General features: G+C 46.1%; 1 long non-coding RNA gene across 4 annotated transcripts in view; it reads right to left on the bottom strand.

Annotated features, from left to right (window-relative positions):
• LOC103106337 (uncharacterized) overlaps positions 1–19,359 on the bottom strand; it is a 610,021-nt gene that overhangs the window by 9,200 nt on the left and 581,462 nt on the right. The gene's annotated exons all lie outside the window — the stretch shown is intronic.

Raw genomic sequence — 19,359 nt, 5'->3', positions numbered from 1 at the left:
TTCAAATGGATGGCAATGATCCGTCTCATCTCAGAGAAAGGGGAGAGAACATGCCTTCCTCTGCTTGGTGAGAGGTGGAGGACCATAGTTTCAGAATACTGGCTACATCCACCGACAGTTACCATTGCTAAAATATTTTTCTTGTTACAAGGGAGGGTTCTGTGTGTTTGTGTAGGGGGTGGAATAGGATGGAGCAAGGCAGGGGTGGGGGGTGAGGGGATCATATACAGAAATGACAGTGAAAAACAAACAAAAGGCTTTAACACAGTTTATTTTCTTGCAAAAGGCAGAGAGCAAAGCTCAGAGAAGTCGTTTTGTCCAGCTAATCTGTGAGTTCCAACAGCCCTCTACACAAACACCTGTCTTTCGATCTGATAACAGGACCCATGGTGTGTTGAAGTGGGCAGCCAGGTTGTTGAGTCATCCCCACCAACCTGCCAGCTCATTCCCCAGTGATGATCACTGACTGTCCTTCCTAGCAGGGAAGGTCTGGCAAGCTTTCTGAAAGACCCCGAGGCTGGCAGAGCCAGGGAGTGACTATGGAGCAGCAAAGGGGGAGGGAGAAGAGGAGATGGAATACTTGGAATGAGGCAAAGCAGGCCAGAGACCCTCATATTGAGTAAGACATTATTTCTGAGATGGATCCGGCCAAGAAATGTTCATTATGAAACAGGGCTTTATTTGTCTATGGAAATTCCCTTAAAGGTGATCCCTCTCTTAGTATCTCCCCAGCCAGACTGTATTCCCCCAAGCATTGGTGCCATTTCTATTGATTTCTATCATTCTCTGCCAAATGGACTATGACATGTTCGACGTTAATGTCACAGCTCCCAGACCTGTGCCCAGTCCTCTGTGGCCAATTCAAAACATAAATAATAGACTCATAAAATGGGAGTGAGAGAAAGATCCTCAGAGGTCATGTAGTCTGCCTCTCCTGCTCAGAAGAGAGGAAACCAGAGCCCAGAGGGGATGAGCAGCTTATGGAAGTCCCATGGCTGTAACTAATGGCTGAACCAAAATTAAGAAACCAAGGGCTGGATTTCCTCCAACCATGCCCCAATTTCTCCCCACTGAAATGAGCTAATATGGAAGAAAAAATTGGGACCGAAAGTGGATATTCAAGGTCCTTCTGAAGCCAAGAGATACATGCCCTCTGTGCCCCAACTCCAAAGTCTGACTTCATGGAGAATCCACTTCCCCAGAAAGGCAGAAGCTTCAGGAAGTCAGCCTCCACCCGTCAGGATGCCAGGTAACATGCCTGTGGCATCTCAAAGGCACGAAGGATGCTTAGAGGAAAAAAAAATTCTCACTGCTTTAAGTTTTATCAGAACAAGAGGAGCTGGATTAATATCATTGCCCCAGTTAATTCTTTTTATTGGTTTGTGGTGGTTAATAAGCACTGATTGATTTAGTTCTAATCAGAACGGAGTCTTCACTCTGCCAGCTTCGTAATTAAATACCAGGGAGAAGGGCATTCAGTGTGAGTCTAGTCCTTCTCAGCTTCCAGGGGTATGAAACAGAGTACATTCAACTCCATGCTCTATAAGATAGGCCCGTTGCCAGTCTGGGAAGGGCTTATTCTAGCCTGACTTTGACACCGTTCTAAATTAGTTCAGCCTTAACTTGTTTCTGTCCGTAGGCATCCCATCAGGAAAGTCAGAAAATGAAGGGTCAGAGGAACAAGCCATTAAATCTAGGCAATCCCATCCAGACAGCCTTGGTACCTCAAACTGGATACCCACAAGCCTCAGGGCTCCCATCCACACAGGTATGGGAGAGGGTCTGCTTTTATGCAACATTTCAATGGAAAGAATATTTTATTTATTGTGAAGCTGTCTCTATGCCTCCTTTTCTGCTCCCTTGTGAGAAGCTGGGAAGGAGATGAAAAAACTAGGGGTAATTGGAGGTTTGGAGGCAAAAAGGGGAAGCAATGGAGGCAAAAAGGGGAAGCAATGTGTTTCTGAAGGGCTTTAGAGGAGAACAGGAAATGATGGACCTAAGGGAGGAGGGGGTTTTGCAGATTTCATGAACAAAATAGGAAATACTGCAGCAGAGGGGAGGGAGAACAGAGTGGATTTGTGGGCTAGAGTTTCACAGATCTTACCTATCATTTACCTATTAGGGAAATCTATATTTTCATATAGCATATTTAGTTAAGGCAAGATACACCTGAATGGGGAAATTTCATGCTACAACAGAGAGGGGTTGACTCTTACAGACTTGAAGCCAGCTTGAGTGGAATAACAGAAACAAAAACAAGAAAACCATGATGTGTGGCCAATAGGCCACATGTTTACCCAATAATATCTTTCTTGTTCAAGATGTTAAAACTTTGAGATCTGTGTTTTGAATCAATCCATTCTATACCACACAACAATAAAAATCAAAACAATTTCAGATTAGAATCTTTTTTGTAAGATTAGAATTGGAGAGCTGTCATATCTTTCCCTCCCCTCAAGATCTCTTTTATATCTCCCTGGGCCTCAGTTTCCTCTTCTGAAAAGTGAGGGACCTAGACTAGATAATCAATTTTGAGTCCCTTCTAACTGGAGGATTGAGATTCTTTTGAAAAATATCTCAGGAGATATTAAAATCGGGGTATGGGTGTGGGAAAAGGGGCCATAGTATGAAGGTTTGGAGGAGGGAATTATTACCATCATGTCACCCTTAGGATCCCCTTGCTTATTATTTATTTCCTCCTCCATTCCCACCCTCCCCATGGCAGGGCAAAGAATGCTTAGGCTTCTTCTAAAGGCTAACTTGGGCAGCACATATATCCCTGGGGAGAGATCTCACTGTCCTACTTCTTATGACTTCTCCAATTGCCTTGGAATGGTCTCCCCAGTCTAGATACAGAATCTAGGCAATGAGGGGAAGAAGCCAGATTTTCTTTTACTTGTTCATATGCATATCAGGGGTAGTAGAAGGATAGATGATGGTAGCCGGTGGGGCATCAGAAGATTTTTCCATCAAGCAAAATGTGGGTGCTCAATCCTGATTCTCATGATGGGAAGTCCTGAGGCTGAACAGGTAGGAGGGAGAAGAGGAAGGGAAAGGGGGAAGGGAGCCATCCCTCCCTCACCCCTGTTCAAAATCTGTATCCTTTCACAATACCTTTCCCCAAGGGACCTTTCCTTCAGCAAATGTATTCCAGCCTGAAACTATAATCTGTGTCTCCAATTCCTTTCTCTTTCTCCCTTCACATTCTATACCTTGACCTAGCAGGTGAAAGAGCAGTAGAAGGGGCTTCATTGTCCCCCTAAAAAATACTTTGAGGAAAGTTGGTTAAGTATGAACTACTCTCCCTTCATTTCACAGATGAGGAAACTGAGGCTCAAGAAGAGAAGGAAGTGACTTATCTAAGGCCATACCGTTAACGAGTAGCTGTACAAATTACTCTTTAGATTCAATTCTCCTTTCAAGGTTGCCATGAATACAGATATGATACAGTCCCAGGCTGGCAAAATGCCATGGGGGAAGGAGGAGGGTGTTGTCTGGGTATGCATTCACTCAAACAAACTGAGTCCAGTAGACAGGCATAGACCCCCTAGAGAGGCTCAGGGAGGTGAGGGGAGGGGTGACTTTCCCTCCTGATTGGCTTGGCTACTGCTTTAAAGGAATAGAGACCAGATTAAGTCTCTTTTCTTTCTGGTCATCCAGCTCTGACAAGAGGGAAAAGAGCCAGTGGTTCATTATCCCTTGGTGGGTGCAATGGGCAGAGACAGAGCCAGCCTAACTCCAAAGCTGTAGCAATGGGGATTAAAACTTAAGGAGAAACTACCAAAAAGGCCAAAGATCTGGAGACCAAGAATCAAGGAAGGACATCCTTCTTCTCTGACCTGAGCTATTCTCAGGTATTGGCAGCTAGTCATGACATATGGGCAGAGAAATCCTAGGGTGGATGGGGTTAGGGAAAAAAACAGAAAGATGAAGGAGAGCCAGAAGGAAGCCTTGGGTTGAGACTATGGCAGGGCAAGGCCAGGAGCAAAGACTGGGGTAGGAGACTCCTTTGGAAAATTGAAGTTGGGCTTGACCTAGAGCAGAGGTAAAGGCTGAAGCAGAGAGTGGAGGCTGGTGTGGAGGGAAGCAAAAGGACAGGACCAAGAGCCCAGCTTCACTTAGTGCTCAAACAGAAGAGGAAGAGTTAATGAATTCAAAAGGCAGCTTCAACATTCTTCTATTATCCGTCATCTACCATACAGAGCTCAGTTCCCTCTCTCTTCCCAGGGTGTGTATTTGTGTGTGCACCCCTGGGTGCCTCATCAGGGCTGTAGCCTCATATTCCTTTGCTTTTGATCTGCTGGCTTCTAAATATCTGTTCATCCAAAGTAGGCTGGAGAGCATAGGATTCAATAATTAGATGAACATATTAGAACCTATAGAAAAACCTGTGCCATAGAGGATAAATTGTCCCTGGAAGAAATCCTGTAGGTATTTTGACTTAGGATCATAGACTTTAAAATTACAAAGGATCTCCAGGGTCATCTAGTCCAATCTCCTCATTTTACAGATGAAGAAACTGAGGCTATTCCCAGTTAAAATACCTTGTTTGAGGATAACACAAATAGCAAGTGGAAGAATCATATAAGCAGGTACATTTAGAAGACAGTTTACTTTCAGTCAGCCTGTAATATAAGCTAAAAAAAAAAATGAGGGGATAGGCTACTTCCTCTTTATCTATTTATGGGTAACTTCTCCCCTATGATCCTCTCTTTTGTTTTACTTCTTTAGAATTTTATTGAGCTTTTTGATTTTTATTTCCATCTCTTTCTTTCACCTAGTTGAACCCTTCTTTGTAGCAAAGCAACACAATTCCTTAAACTGATAAAATCACCTCATCTGACAAATAATATTTGTAAACAACATTCTGTATCCATGTTTCTCCACCTCTCTGTGGAGGGGAGAGGAAGGGAGGGAAGTGTATTTCATCACCTATCATCTTCCAAGACCAAGAGCGTGGAGCTCTGTTTGACACATATCCCACAAGCGTTTACTTATGTCTGTCATTATTATTATTTAAATTTCAGAGTGATCAAGCATTCAGCCATCACACAACCTGCTTCTCAGGATATTTTAAAAATTAACCACATGCATACATGCATGCACACGTCTATCTAATTTCCTTCCCATCCCATTGGTACATAACCATCCAGTAGATAGAGTAAATGGCTGCTTCATTTGGGTATATATCTCGTACAGTTCCAATTCCATTTAAAAAAAAAAAGAGGACTGATGGCTTCTTTGTTCATCTCCTGGTCCTGAGTTTTCTAGTTCTGCAGTTACAAAAGTCAAAGTCCCAGACAGGGAATTATTCCCTTATTTCAAGCCAGAACTATGATCCTTCTGTTTCCACAGAAGGGTGCACATGAAGTCAGGGCACTTTCTAGGAGAGGCAATCCTTGTGCAACCAGAGGCTTTTTTCATCTTCTCAAAGTGTGCAAATGTATTGTGGCGTCACATAATCGATAGGAAAAACCCAGCTGTCACAGATCCTAAGCAACCCCTGGCTACAGAAATAATGTGAATTGGCATTTTGGAGTTTGAAAATACCCTGTGTGGGTGACATGGGGTCCAGAAGGAGGGACCCTGCAGTGGCTAAAGAATAATCTTGGTGTCCATGTGCCACACTGAGGACAGGCTACTTTTTACAGATGATCATTCTCCCCGTCCCTCACACCCAGAGGTGTGTATCAGAGAAGAGAAAGGCTGGGAGTGAGTATTTAGGGTTTGTCTAGCCATTTCAGTTTACTTTTCAGTATCCTTACAGTGTATACTTTAATAATGATGCTAAATTCAAAACTTCATCCTCAAACCCTTGTCCAATTGACCCCTTGATTTCCAAGTTAGAAATCTGATTAAATACCTGAATACCTAGCCACTTCCAAACTTATCTTTTGAAGCCCTGATAAAGGATCCTCAGGAAATCCAGAATGTACAAATATCTGTAAGCACACAAGCCATTGAATAAAGCATTTTACCACAAGTAACAGAAACCTACAAAACTCTATGGAGTTCTCTGTCTCTGTCTCTGTCTGCCTTTCTCTTTTTCTCTCCCTGTCTCCATCTCTCGTCTCTGTCTCCTCCTGACCTCCCCACCCACCCACCCAACACAAGGCCACCCTTCTGCTCACTCACACCAAAAAATGTAACCAAGTTATTTGCCTCCTCTTCTTTAACAGCTCTTCCAGGTACCATTAGAGCTTCTGTACCTCTGAAAGTTCTTAGAACTTTGTGGTGGTCCCCTTCCTGAATAGCAGCTCAGTACCCCTATTTCCCCACTTCCTAGATTAGCCTGATAAACTCATTTGAAGCGTTCAAATTTAAGAACTCCAGAAGTGATCTTCATGACCTTGGCAAACTGCAAATCACAATAGGCTCCAGGTTTTAAAATTAAGCACTTACCAAAGAATTTGCTGACTGGTAAAAGGAAGCTCTTCTACCCACAATGGTTTGAATATTATGGCTACCGTATTCATTGCCCACCAGGCTGAGGCTAGTAAAAAAGGAGGATTCAGGAGGGGGAAATTTAGTGCGGCAGACCAAGTGAAATAAAAGTAGGTTTATAACTTCAAAGAATAGATATCTTTCTCAAAACTAGGGGATTAGTGTTTGCCTTTTCACTCCCTCCACCTCCCAACCTGTAGGCTACATTGGAGAGGTATTATTTCAGGTCATCTCTTTCCCCATCTAGAGACCACCAATTCCACCTGCTGGGACAGACAATATTTAGAGAAAAATGGGGCCCCTGTTGTCAGAAGCAGTTAGATGCTGTTTCAATCCAATTTACCAGATTTTGAGAACTCTTTACCAAGCCAGCAATAACTTTCCTTTTGGCCTTCCTCTTCCTGGTTCCAAGTTTATCCACTTCCATAATTCATCAGATTCTCCAAAGCTGCAAATTGACAATCAAAACATATGTAGGGCAGGAGAGGTGAAATCCCATCCAGGGAAAGAGTCGATTATTTGTGAAGGCACTCTACGCGGGGTAAGGGGGACACAATGGCAAGGCCAAGAATGAGCAAGCACTGATCTCCATGGAGGAGAGGGGAGATAACCACCTGACTCCAAAAGCTCCCTTGGCTCACTACTTCTTGGTTACCCGATAGGCGTGTGAACTGTACTTATTTACCAGTATAGGCAGCCACAAGGCTTCCACTCCATTGCCATGCCAGACACAAAAACAGTAGGGAAACTCAAGCAAAAATTCTCGTCTTCCTTGTTCCATTTGGTTTTTGAAACAGAGCATAGAACCAACCCTAACAAGTCAGCTAGCTGGAGATTTGAGTTTGGGCTGCTCTTCTGTAGGTACCTTTCTTTATTCCATGTAGTATAGAGAATTCATCCAGGATTTCTGTGTCTGAATGGACTAAATGGTCCCTGGATTTGGCATTCTACATATATGGAATCCAGCACTCATGCATAGACTTGAATGTATACCTCTTTCTGGGCACAAACATACACACACACTTGCATGACATACAACCCTATGATGGAATTACAACCCCCGCCCCCATCCCCAACACCCACATACACACACCCAGCATCACCCAAGAGGAAAGCATGCTGAAAGGTTTGGCTCTGGGGAATATGCTTTCAGGTAATGCTATTAATGAAATGTCCCCCCCCCCCTTTTTTTTTTTTACCTTTCCTCCAGTGAGAGGTCATCTGAGCTCATCCCTGAGATGGAGCCCTAAGGAATATTTCAGGACCCAACCTCAAGGAAGGGTGCCTCAGGTGGTGAATATCTTCCAAATCCAAAGAGGCAAAGACTTGCCACCTTCCCACCCCCCAACTCCTTCTCCCTCCCTCCCTTGCCTTCTGGCCCTCCTTTTAATTTCACTGACGTGTCTAGGTTTCCATTTTCCTGTGTGTTTGCCAGCTTATTGTAGCGCCCTTGCGGAAGCATTTGTCTCCTCTGTCTCTGTCTGTCATTATACAAAGCGTTCTGAAGAGCTAATTTCCAAGCCTGGGAGTATACACTGACTACAAAAGTCATCACATTAGCATAACAAGCACAAAGTTCCAAGGTGCTAATTTGGTTATGGATCTGAAATCTTCCCCACTCCAGCCTCCCTCCCTGAAAAGGAGCTTTAAAGTTTGGCTGAGGAGGGGGCCACTTTCAGGGGTCCATCTAGGGGCCCTGAAGGGCAGCGGGGCTGGCTGTGGGTTTGTGGGCTCTGCTAAGTAGGAGAGAAGCAGCACTTTCAACAGCTGAGCTGGGTCATTATTTCAAGAGTCAAAAAGTGACTCCATTTCTTCCTCTCTTTTCCCTCTTCCTCCCCTTTTCTTCCTTTCTCTTTCCTTCTTTCCTTTCCATTCCGTTCCGTTCCTCAGCTTTGCTGTGGCCTAGGGATGCTGCCTAGGACCATCATCTCCTACCCTTCTACAGATGCCCATGAATTCTTTCCATACGGAGGTGAGAAGGAAACGCCTGGAGAAGCCCAGGGAATGCGCTGGGGCTTTGTTTTCCACTAGGGGCTACGACGATGCTTAGAGACCAGCCAAGGCATTCACCTGGCTGGGTCTCAGAAAAACTGCATTAAGTCCGCACTATCCCAGGTTCTCCCAAACACTCACACTGAACACAGACGCTGGCCACCAGCGAACAGGAGGAAGCTAAGCTATTCCTTGTAGCAGCTGCTCAGCTCTGGATGAAGAGATGGTTAGGAGAGCCGGGGCACCAGTCACCCCTGGAAATTGGGCCAATTGTACTTCAGCGCCATCCCCACTCTACCCCTGCCTCGATAAAAGTTCAGTTTCGAAGTGCAGAATCACCAAGAGATCTTACAGGTTCTCAGGTTGGAGAGACGCTGCTACTGTCCGTTGTATGTGCTAGGTGCAAACATACAAAACCTCAAATGCTGGGTTTTGGGGGGTGGCTGAGCCAGCTAGGATACTTTCTGGACTATTTCCTGGGAAAGGACAGCGATCCCACAGGCAGACACCCAGAAACTGGGAGGAGAGGGAGGGGACTGTTAGAAAACATATAGGGGTGAGAAACAGCTTCTAGATGAAGAAGAAACCAGACATGAAGTGTTTATCAACTTCTTAAAATTATTGAAAGGGTCCAAGTGAGGGGGAGGAAAAAGTTAAGTTGAGTTTAAGACAGGATCCTTAGGAATTTATTTTCTGCACACCTCTTTGTCTCCTTTGGCCAACAGATGAAAATTTATTTCCATCTATATTCTTTCTCAGTCTCTGACTGTCTCTGTCTCTCCCATAACTTAGGAATTTATTTTAGTTATTGCGCATCTCCTCTTTTTTGACACCAAATAAAAACCTATTTTCCTCTTCTTTTTTTTATTTTCTTCCCTCTTCTCTTCCCTCCCCTCTTCTCTTCTCTCTTTCCCTACTTTGCCCTCTCCCCTTACAAAGGTGCTTTTAATTTACCCGTTTTCAGTCAGAAGTTTAGTTCCCTTTGCTCTGGTTGTTTCCTTCTTTCCTAAATAGTTGGCGACAGTTTATGGCATTCTGGCACGTCACCTTTTAGAGATAGATAGCTGTCCACAGAACCAGCTGCCCATACGTGTTGGAGGTTTGCCTTGCTTTCCCCCAACCCATACCGGTTTCCTTTCTCCTTCTTTGCCCTTTTTTTCTAACTCTAGTACCCTATCTTGCTTCAGAGAAATCCCAGAGTGACCCCATGGGTACCACGGGGAAAAGAAAAAAAGACCCCTTTCGAATTCCAACACGGCCCACTTCCTTACCTAAAGTGATCATGAAGGGTCCATTCAGGCCCCGGACCACACTGGAGCATTAATTAGGCTGATGAAATCCATAGAAATGTATGGATTCAGCATAATCGAGTTTCTGCTGCCCACTATAGTTAAGAAATACGTGAGCAGCTGGGAGAATAGGGAGTTCTGTTAGGGGGAAGTCATGCGTGTAATTGAGTATACTTAACATAAGCATTTTAATGATCAGTGATTAAAAAGTGCGTCTACTTAAATTGTATATCCTCGGCAATTTGTCCAGATCCACTTTATAACATTCTCGAAGAAAAGGTGGGGAGAAAAAAATGATAAACATGCTCTTCTCTCCACCCCCCACCCCCCAGCCCACTCTGGTCTCAAGACTGGAGTAGGAAGGATGAGTGCAAAGGCAGAAAGGTGGCCTTGTGTGAGGAAACAGCTACACCAGGCTGGTATTAATTAATCACTGTTTTGGCACCTTCTTCTCTTCAGTTCATACAAACTATTAGGAGTGTATAATAAGGGATTTTTTTCCATCCGTAATTACTTATAATAATTAGATCACTTGAAAATTTCTGTGTTTCTTTAAAGCAGCTTTTCCTGCCTGTTTGACAAGGTGCTGGTGTTTCTCCCCCCCCCCCCTTAAATTTTAAGGTCCTCTTAGAAGATAGCAGCAACGGCTGTGTGATGCACTGCAGCTCCCTAGAACTAGGCGAGTTGGAATGGGCACAAAATCCTCCTCCAACCTGTTGGGGCTGCCTGCTTTCCCAGGGCTGTGGCTGGGTGGTGTTAACGTCTGGGGAGAGAGGGGGAGTGGGAGGCGGGGAAATGGCAGTTCACTTGCTGGCAGGCAGGTGAAACCCACAAAGGGACAAGGAGCGGTTGGCATGGCATCGTGATGCCAGGGACTTGGGATGGCACCCAGAATTCCTCCCTACCCCCGGCATATGGTTTAAGGTCTTCCTCCTTTCTCAGCCTGGCTAGGGGAGGGGACATGGACGGATCCCTCTCCGAGTCAGTAGCACTCTCAGACCAACTTTGTGTAGTGGCTAAAAAGCCCAGCAAATAAATATAGCTTTCCTTCCCATCCACGCAAAGAGCCTCTGGACAGAGAGGGAACCATATTGATCCCAATGGGCAGGAATTGTGGGCGCATTCCCTGGAGCTTGTGCCTCCACAGATGCACCCAGGCTAAGGCGGCTCTGGTTGGGGCAGAACCACAGCCCAGGACAGTTACATCCTAGTGCCAGGAGACTTGGGGCTCCTTTTGCACTTGTTAGCCAAGAGATCTTTGAATTCAATATCCTCACCTTCACCTCTACCCTTGCCTAAGGGAACCTACCCCGGTTTCAAAGGACCAGAAGCTGTCTTGGACCTTTGGGGCCTACTGCGGGATGGAGAAAGGGAGGGAGGCAGAGACGCCCTAAAAGTTTGCTGGGAGCAGTTTTCCTTCTTCTGCAAGCAGGGAAAGAAAACGCTGTAAAGGCAACTCCACTGGAAGATTTTGCTTGCCCGCCTACCCCAACAATCCCCCTTCCCCTCCCTCTAAGGGAAAGAAACTGGCGCTGGGGAGCAGCGATCCTGTGCCCCCGGCGTCGGTTGCGGAGCTGTGCCAGGGCAGCCTGGGCAAGGGACGTCGGCGCCGTGAAAGCCCCTTTTTTTCTTCTAGCTATGGTGGCACTTGGAGACTTACGCGGGCCATGGAGCAGGGAGATTTATAGAGTTTGGAAAGTAGGGCGAGCCAGATGGTAATAGCGTCATTAACACACCAACTTGGGATGGGCAAGTGAAGCTTGAAATTGGGAGAGAGCTAGGAAGAACAAAGGGTGAAAAGCTGCCCCTCTTCCACAGGCCGGAGGAACGGAGAGCCCCTTCTGGGGGGTTGCCCTGTCCGCCCTGAGCTACACCATAAACGAGGGCTTTCCCCTCCCCTGGGGAGACTGAGAAAGGCCAGAGCAAACTTTCTCCGTAGGTTTGCGCGCCTTTCATTTCAAGGTAACCCTTTGTCGCCTGAAGCCTTCCCAAAGGACTTGTCAGCCCCGCAGGAGTAGGACGGGGAAAGTTTGGTTTAGGGAAACAAAGCCCTGCTAAGAGCAAGTTTGGGCTAAAAGTTCATCTTCCTCCCTCCTCCCCGCCCCCCCCCCCCCAACTCCACTGCCTCTCCTCTCCAGATAATGCTTATTAGGAAGTAACAAGCCTGAGATTGGGGGAGGGTGAGAGGACAGACAGATACTAACAATCACAACAATAATTTAGACAGGATTTTACACAGATGGTCTCATTTGGTTTCACAATGCCTTTTTGAAATAGGTACTATTACCTCCGCTTTACAGATGAGGAAACTGAGGCTCAGAGAGATAAAGCTCTTGGCCTGATGACACATAGCTAGCAAGTTTCCGAGGGAGGGCTCAAACACAGGCGTTCTTGACTCCAGATCCAGGATACTCTCCACTACACCATGCACTGCGAAGTTTGGACAGGTGGAACACAAACCACGTTTCCCCAACAAAGCTGCTGTAGAAAGGCCAGGAGGCATTGGGGGACAAACAAGCCATTTAATTTATAAGAATCACAACTCCTGTTTATAATAAACAACTCCATCAACATTTATCCCTGGAGACTGAATGGTTTAAAACTTGGAGGGGAGGGGGAGCGGGGAGGACGGGGCTCATCTTTGGAACGAATGCTCCTCTTAAAGAAAACAACTATTTGAGCTTGGCGCATTTGGGGCAGTTTGGGGGGATTCGTTGGGTTACTAACTAACTAACAAACCAACTTAGTGGTGCAGGCACAGACCCTCAGCAGCCCAAAGTTACTGATGAGCTCTAATCTGGAATGGAACATTTTCTCCCTTCTTTTAAAATGTGCCGGGGATATTGAAAAGCCCCAAAGAGCGACCCTTCAAGCGTTATTCAAAGAAAAACTGAGCCCGGCGGTTCGTCACAGGCAATTGTAAAGAGTTTCAAAGGGCCGATCAAACGGGCTGGGAAGTCATCTGCATTCGAGTCCTCCGGATGACAGAGTTACAACCCGCACCTGCAGGGTGTTTGCTAGCCCAGCCCCTCGCCGAGCTACAAATCACCACTGAAGTAAACGGCTGAGGCTTCTTCCCCGCTACTAGAAAGAGGGACTCGGGAGGGTTCGTTTTGCTTTTGAGCCACCTAGCCAAAGAGGAAGCTTCTCATTCCAGGCTCCCCGCGCTTCCCAGAGCCGGGCAGCCAGAAGGGAAGATGGGTTTGTTTCTTCCCTCCATAGCCTTAGCCTGCGCCAGGCTATTACCTGCTGTCTCCAAGTTAAACACTTGTTCTTCTAGGGGTGTCCTTTCTACTTGGGGGTAAGACACACTTCTGGGAAGTCCTGAGCACTGCAGAGTCTCTCTTTCCCTTTGTGTGTGTCTGTCTCTGTCTTTCTCTGTCACACACACACATTTTGGTCAGGATTAAGGTTAAAACTACACACATACATACTACATACATACACACACATCAGGACTGTTTGGTTTCGTTTTCGTGGGACATAGAACATGGATTCTGGCTTGTTCTGCCGTCTTCATCTAACCCAATATATTGACTCCCTTTCTCTACATTTTCTCAGACGGAGTAGAAAGTCTACAGTTTCAGAAAGGAGCCTGAGAGAGAGAAGGATAGTGATAAAAGAGAGACAGACAGACAAACAGACAGAGGGAGAGAGAGAGAGAGAGAGAGAGAGAGAGAGAGGAGAGAGAGAGAGAGAGAGAGAGAGAGAGAGAGAGAGAGAGAGAGAGAGAGAGAGAGAGAGAGAGAGAGAGAGAGAGAGAGAGAGAGAGAGAGAGAGAGAGAGAGAGAGAGAGAGAGAGAGAGAGAGAGATGGGAAGACAGAGACAGGGAATAAAGTTTGTTTCTCTCTGCACTGGACGCGAGTGGAGGCCGGTGGAAATCCTAGTGTATATACTGACCAAGACCCATTAGCTGCCTGTTGATGTTGCCGAGAGCAACACTTGGAGCAAACGTACAATATAACAATTTCCTGCCCCCCCTCAAGTTTCTCCATGCCGTTTTTTGTGCCTGCCTCCATAGTTCAGGATTCATTGAAACCTCAAAGTTCGGAAGGTTGGAGGCTCGGCAGCAATTTCGAGGCACACAGATAGGGAAATGAATTCATTAGAAAGGGGGCGTAACCATGACAAGTCCCTCCCCTGCCTCTCTTCCTCCTTTTCTTCTTCAGTTCTTCCTCTTTCCCCAACTTTCTAAATACGGGAAACTAACTGATGAAGCGAAGGAGAGGCCGAGGTCTCCCATTCAGATCAAAAGATGCCAGAACTCGGGGCTAATTTACTTCACAGCCTCCACGCAGGGTTCTTAACCCTTTCGCTCCCGCCAGGTAACAGCGGCCAGGGTCTGGTCCCTTGAAACTTTCGGATTCTCTGGGGTCTTAAGGCTCTCGCTCCAAAGACAGGGATCAAGTGAGATTTTTCCTAGGCACAATCTGAGGCTCTCGCGGCCAGTTTTTCATACATTGCAGAAACACGACATCCCACGACTCACCCAAGGCGTGTGAACAAAGTTCTGAATGGGATCTTAATTATTCTCGCTTACCCGGGCGGGCGAGGGAGTAGTTAGGTTGGGAGATCTTTCTTGGTAAAACAAGACGAGAGAAGCTTCGGATTGGGAAGAGTTAGAAAAGTCCCATTCAATGAGAACCTCCTTTCTTTGGAAATGCAGTGTCAGAGATACAAAGGAGGGGGGCAAGTGAACCTGAATTTCTCAATAAAAGAAGAGGACAGGAATACGTGAGCCCGGAGGGCAAGGAGGTCTCTTGCCGTTCTCCAGCCGAAGGAAAGCAACTTAGAAAAGAAAAAGAATTGCATGTGGGCTAGGAGAAACAAGATGTTTTAACTGGGACATAAGCATTTTTAAATTCAAACCAGAGTATCGGATCACTCCTAGTCTGTTGAGACACTGTGGCTTCTCTGGGTGCTAGGATTCAGGCTGAGTAGGCATGAAGGTTGTTCTTAAATTCTTGACAAATCAACAAGAGGTTCAAAAAAAATTCCATATATCTACCTACCTATCTATATTTAATCTATAAGAAAATGGATTCCCAGGCAGATTACAGATGCTTCCACCTCGGAGCTGATTTTTCTAAAATTTTGTTAATTTCGGAAAATTCTCTTTGGACCAAGGGGACTGGGGGACCACTACAAACAACAGTCAAAGTCCTCACACCCCCCCCCCCCACCCTAAACACTCAGAATGCAGGAAGGGGAAAGGCAGGGTGATAGGAAAGCAAGGACAATCTTGGGCCCTTGAGTGCCATTTCTTCTTGTCTTCCCCCATAACCTCCCCCTACCCCTCCTTCCAGAGTTAGAATTCAGTCCAGGCCCCTTCAGCTCCCGCAGAGGGAGGGCGCGCTGGGAAGCTGGAGCCAGTCAAAGCCCGCATTGTCTAAGGCTCCGGGGAAAGCCAACAAGAGCAGGCGGAAGAATAACACTGTCCCCAACTCTTGGGGATGAAAGTTTTCTAAATAATTCCTTTTCCTCGAATAATACTTTTAGGGAAAGGGTTCCCCTATTGCCACCACCTCCTCCTCATTTTGCTCTTTTAGAAAGAGAAGGAGATGTATGTATGGGGGAAAGTTAAAAATTCTGCTTTCAAAATTAATACAAAGAGCAAAATGAGGATGAGGAAGAAGGGAGTATGTATTTTAAAATCCATCCAGGGATGGCATCTGCTTCAGAGATAGGTTGTGACACTAGGGGAAGGGAATCAGTAGTGAAAGAGCCACCATGTTCACATTTCTTGTTAGAAATGAGGTGGGAGGGCAGCTTTCCGGGAAATAGAGCCAAGCTCAAGTTTCTGGCTTCACCCAGTTCATTTAAATGTAAATAAAAGAAGTGTGTGTGGGGAACCTCATTCCCAAACCCCTTAACCAGACCTATGTGACTGCTAGATATGAATACTAAATGATGGTCAGTACAAACTGGAAAGAATTTGGACACTCATAAGAACCTCCATGACCCTTGAAGGCAGGCAGTTCTGAGAGATGGGGCTCCTTAGCATTGATGATTTGAAGACAGATTTCATCATCCAGGCCTGACCTTCCTCTGGTCATCTAACTGTGGACCCAGAGGATCCCCCCTCTCCTTCCAGTCTCCTGTGTCTGCAGGGGTCTTAGGGCTGACTAGGTCTGTTCCCCCTCCCCCAATTTGCAAAAGAATACCTCTTGTAAAACTTGCAAAACTCTGGTATCCCCCTCTGAGGGACTGCCCAGGATAGGCAGGCATGCACATATTCCTAGGTCTGGAATGGAGTTGGGGGAATCACTTAAAATGTTAAAAGGGAAAAGAAAAGAACTAGAAAGAAAAGGAAAAATCTGCCAGGCTTACTCCTTGGTGTCCCGTAAAAATAAATAATTAAATTAATAAATGAAGGAAAAGTTTAGGTGTTGTGAATGATGCTAGCTACCCTAATTGGCTTCTGAAGATTTTAAACTAAAGTGCTCAGAAGGGGATGAGCCCTGGTGAACAACCCTGGGGAGGGGATGTGTTTACTCCTGGAAGATTTAGGTTGTTGCTAGGATCTGAGAAGAAATCAAGAAAAAGAGAATGAAACAAAGACAAGGGAAAGAAATGGGAGAGAAAGAAAGAAAATAGGAAAGAAGGAAAGAAAGTCAGGGAAAGGAAGAAAGAAAAAGAAAAGGAAGGAAAAAAGGAAGAAAAGGGGTAAACAAAAGAAACAGAAAAAGAAGAAAAGGGAAAAAAGATGATGAAGAAATGGGAAAAGAAAGAAAAAGAAAACGAGAAGAGGAAGAAAGGACAGAATAAAGGAAAGAAAACACCTATTTTCTAATGAAGTATCTTAGTTTGTGTGTGTGAACATTATGGCCTGCGTAAATATCGTGGGCTCTGTGTATGGGTATGACAGTTACTGACAGTGTTTGTGACTGAGTGTGACTATTGTTGCCTTGTGTTTCAATGTCTGTGACTGTGTGTGAGACAGTGTAGTGTGACTGTGCTTTGTGTGTTATTGTGTCTTTGGAATTCTGAGTGCTTTGTCGTTGTGTGTGTGTGCGTGCGTGTGACTATACATGTGTGAATGTTTGGGACTGTATATGCTGGAGGAGGGGGCCTGGCCCACATCTGCTGGAAGGTCCATCTTGGAGCTGCTCACTTACGGGAGCCAGCTTATGAAATCCCCACAATTAGACCGGCATTGTTCTTCCCCCACAACACTGCCGAGAAAGAAAAGGTCTTCTCGGTCGGGGCCAATCCAACGAAGCGTTTGACGTTATTAAATAATAAAGCGATTGTGATTTACATTGTTGCGCGGAAAAAAGGGCCAATTACCCACTGTTATGTTGCCATAAAGATCATATTAACTCGAATTAGTAATCAAACAATATGCGAGCGTTTAAAAAAAAAAGTGAAGCGGGGACCGGGGGAGCTGCAGTGAGCAAGGGAGCGAGGGCAGCACCAGTGGCTCTAGCGCCAGTCCCGAAGGGGCGAGCCCCTGGGGTTCTGGGAGAAAGCTCAAAGACAAGGCGCTCAGAAGAAGCTAAGGGTCCACTATCCGCTCCGATGGGCACATTTCTCAAGGAATCTCTAGCTAAGAAAACCATTTATTCGTCCTCTCCTGTCTTTCGGCTGTTCTCTACCCAGGAACCATTCATTCTTCCTGGAATAGCCCAGCAGCGTTCTAGTAGCGGCTGCCTCTTCTTAGCCTGGGATCTGTGTGTGTGCAAGCGTCTGTGTTTGCATTTAAGTTCCCTGTCTCCAAAGCCTGAAGTTTAACAGCCGGGGTGATGAAGGCTGTATCCTAACACCCCCAGTATATTTCTCATCTTCTCTAATCAAATCATATTCATTCTCATTTTCCTCTCTCTCTCTAGGTTATTAGGTTTATAACTCTTTGCCCACTTAAATTTGTGCAACCAACCAAGGCAATCTAAATAGGTTGGAGCTGCCCCATGAGTACCGACTGAGGGCTTTGCTAAGGAGGATTAATGATGGGTGTGTACAGAGGATGCGGAGGCTAGCTATCAGGTAGCAGCGGAGGGTTGGGCTGGAAGGGGGGAGGGGAAGGGAAAAGGGACGCCAGTGGTCTGCGAGAAGGTGGGTAGCGTCTTCCTGACTGGCAAGCCAGGAGGTAAGGACAGACTGAGAACCTGGGTGAAGTGTGGCTCAGACCCCTACCCCACCCCACCCCACCCCATCCTGTGCATTCCTCATGGAGGAAAGGAAGCGGCTCCCGCTAAGCTCCAGGTGGAGGGGGGTCCTCTTCCAGCTTCAGCTGGAAATAAGCCTGGGTCCTGTGGTCAAATGATTTAGAGTCACACCAAGGGACCCAGATCAAGCAAAGAGTCCAGATACTACGAAAAAGCCCGTTTCTTTCTTTATTGGAATAAAAAAATCTGCCACTGAATATGGTCCTTTGTCAGTCTTCCATCCCCTTTCCCTCTTCCTTGCTGTAAAAAAAATCCACTTGGCTCCCAGCCCCCAAAAGACAGGGATCCCTTGGGTGGGGGTGTGGGGGGTGTCTCAGCCCAGAGCAGCTGACAAGCTACCAGGCGCTTACACCAACAGTAATCACTTGGCCTGCTAGCGTCCCATCCCCCTCCCCTCAGTTTAACGGTATTCAGGCAAATAATGGTTTCACTCAGGGGCCTCAGAAGTTGATGCTATTTGTTACCGTGTAGAAAAACTTGTACGGTTACATGAGTTTTCATAAGCAAACACAGAGCTATTTTCCCCGGTGCGATGCATCAGCAGATTCAGGCGAAGGGGGATAATCTGCTGCTCGCAGGAGGAGCCAGGGGGAAGCCCAAGCGGCCAGGGTGAGGGCTGTGGCAGCCTCTGAGACTGGGAGGGGGGTGGGGGGGAGCAGGAGCTCCGGGACCCAGCCCCACTTCCCTCCCCTCCCCTTCCTGGCTAAATAGTTCCTTAGGAGGGCAATCAGGGCAGAGAAGGGTGGGGAAGAGGAAGGGAGGGAAGAAGGAGGGCTAACTCAACCAGAACCTTCCAGCCAGAAGTAGGAAGAGCTTCCCTGCCTCGTGGAATAATCCTGAGTTAAAAATTCAAGTAATCAAGTGGAACGGTGGCGGGCCCTTCGAAGCTCCCAATTGGAAAATGTGTTTGTCTTCCCAAGGAGGCCCCAGCCCAGGAAGCTGCCCAGGGGGGAGTTGGCAAGGGCTGGCAAACTTGGCGTCCTTCCTGCTCCACCAGCCACTAGCCCAGGGGCTTAAAAAAAAAAGCCCCAAACAAAAAACAACGATTGATGTCCCCTTCCCCATTAATAGCTAATTCCAAAAGGGGAGAGAATTCCACTTCTACAAGATTAATATACCTCCACGGGCCTGATTAACCCACTCACGGAGAGGAATAAAATCTAAGAGTGATTCTCAAATGAGAACAGTTAGAAAAATATTGTCGTCCCCGTAAAAAAAACAAAAACAAAAACAAAACAACACACCAACAAAAACCCTGTACAACAACCAACCAGCTAAGCATTTTAATCCTATAGTATCTACTCCCACAAGACTGTTGTGAGGTTTAGATGAGACAGTGTTTTAAAAGAGCTTTGCAAACCTTAAAGGGCTATAGAAATATCAAGCATCCCTAGATTATTGTTACTATTATTTTTGTTTTCTAATCTGCAACTTCCAAGAGGTCGTGTAATTTACATGAACTAAT

Source organism: Monodelphis domestica, chromosome 8, assembly GCF_027887165.1.
Source record: "Monodelphis domestica isolate mMonDom1 chromosome 8, mMonDom1.pri, whole genome shotgun sequence".
Classification (NCBI taxonomy): Eukaryota; Metazoa; Chordata; class Mammalia; order Didelphimorphia; family Didelphidae; genus Monodelphis; species Monodelphis domestica.
Note: the sequence above shows the minus strand (reverse complement) of the source record. Positions and strands in the feature narration are given on the sequence as shown.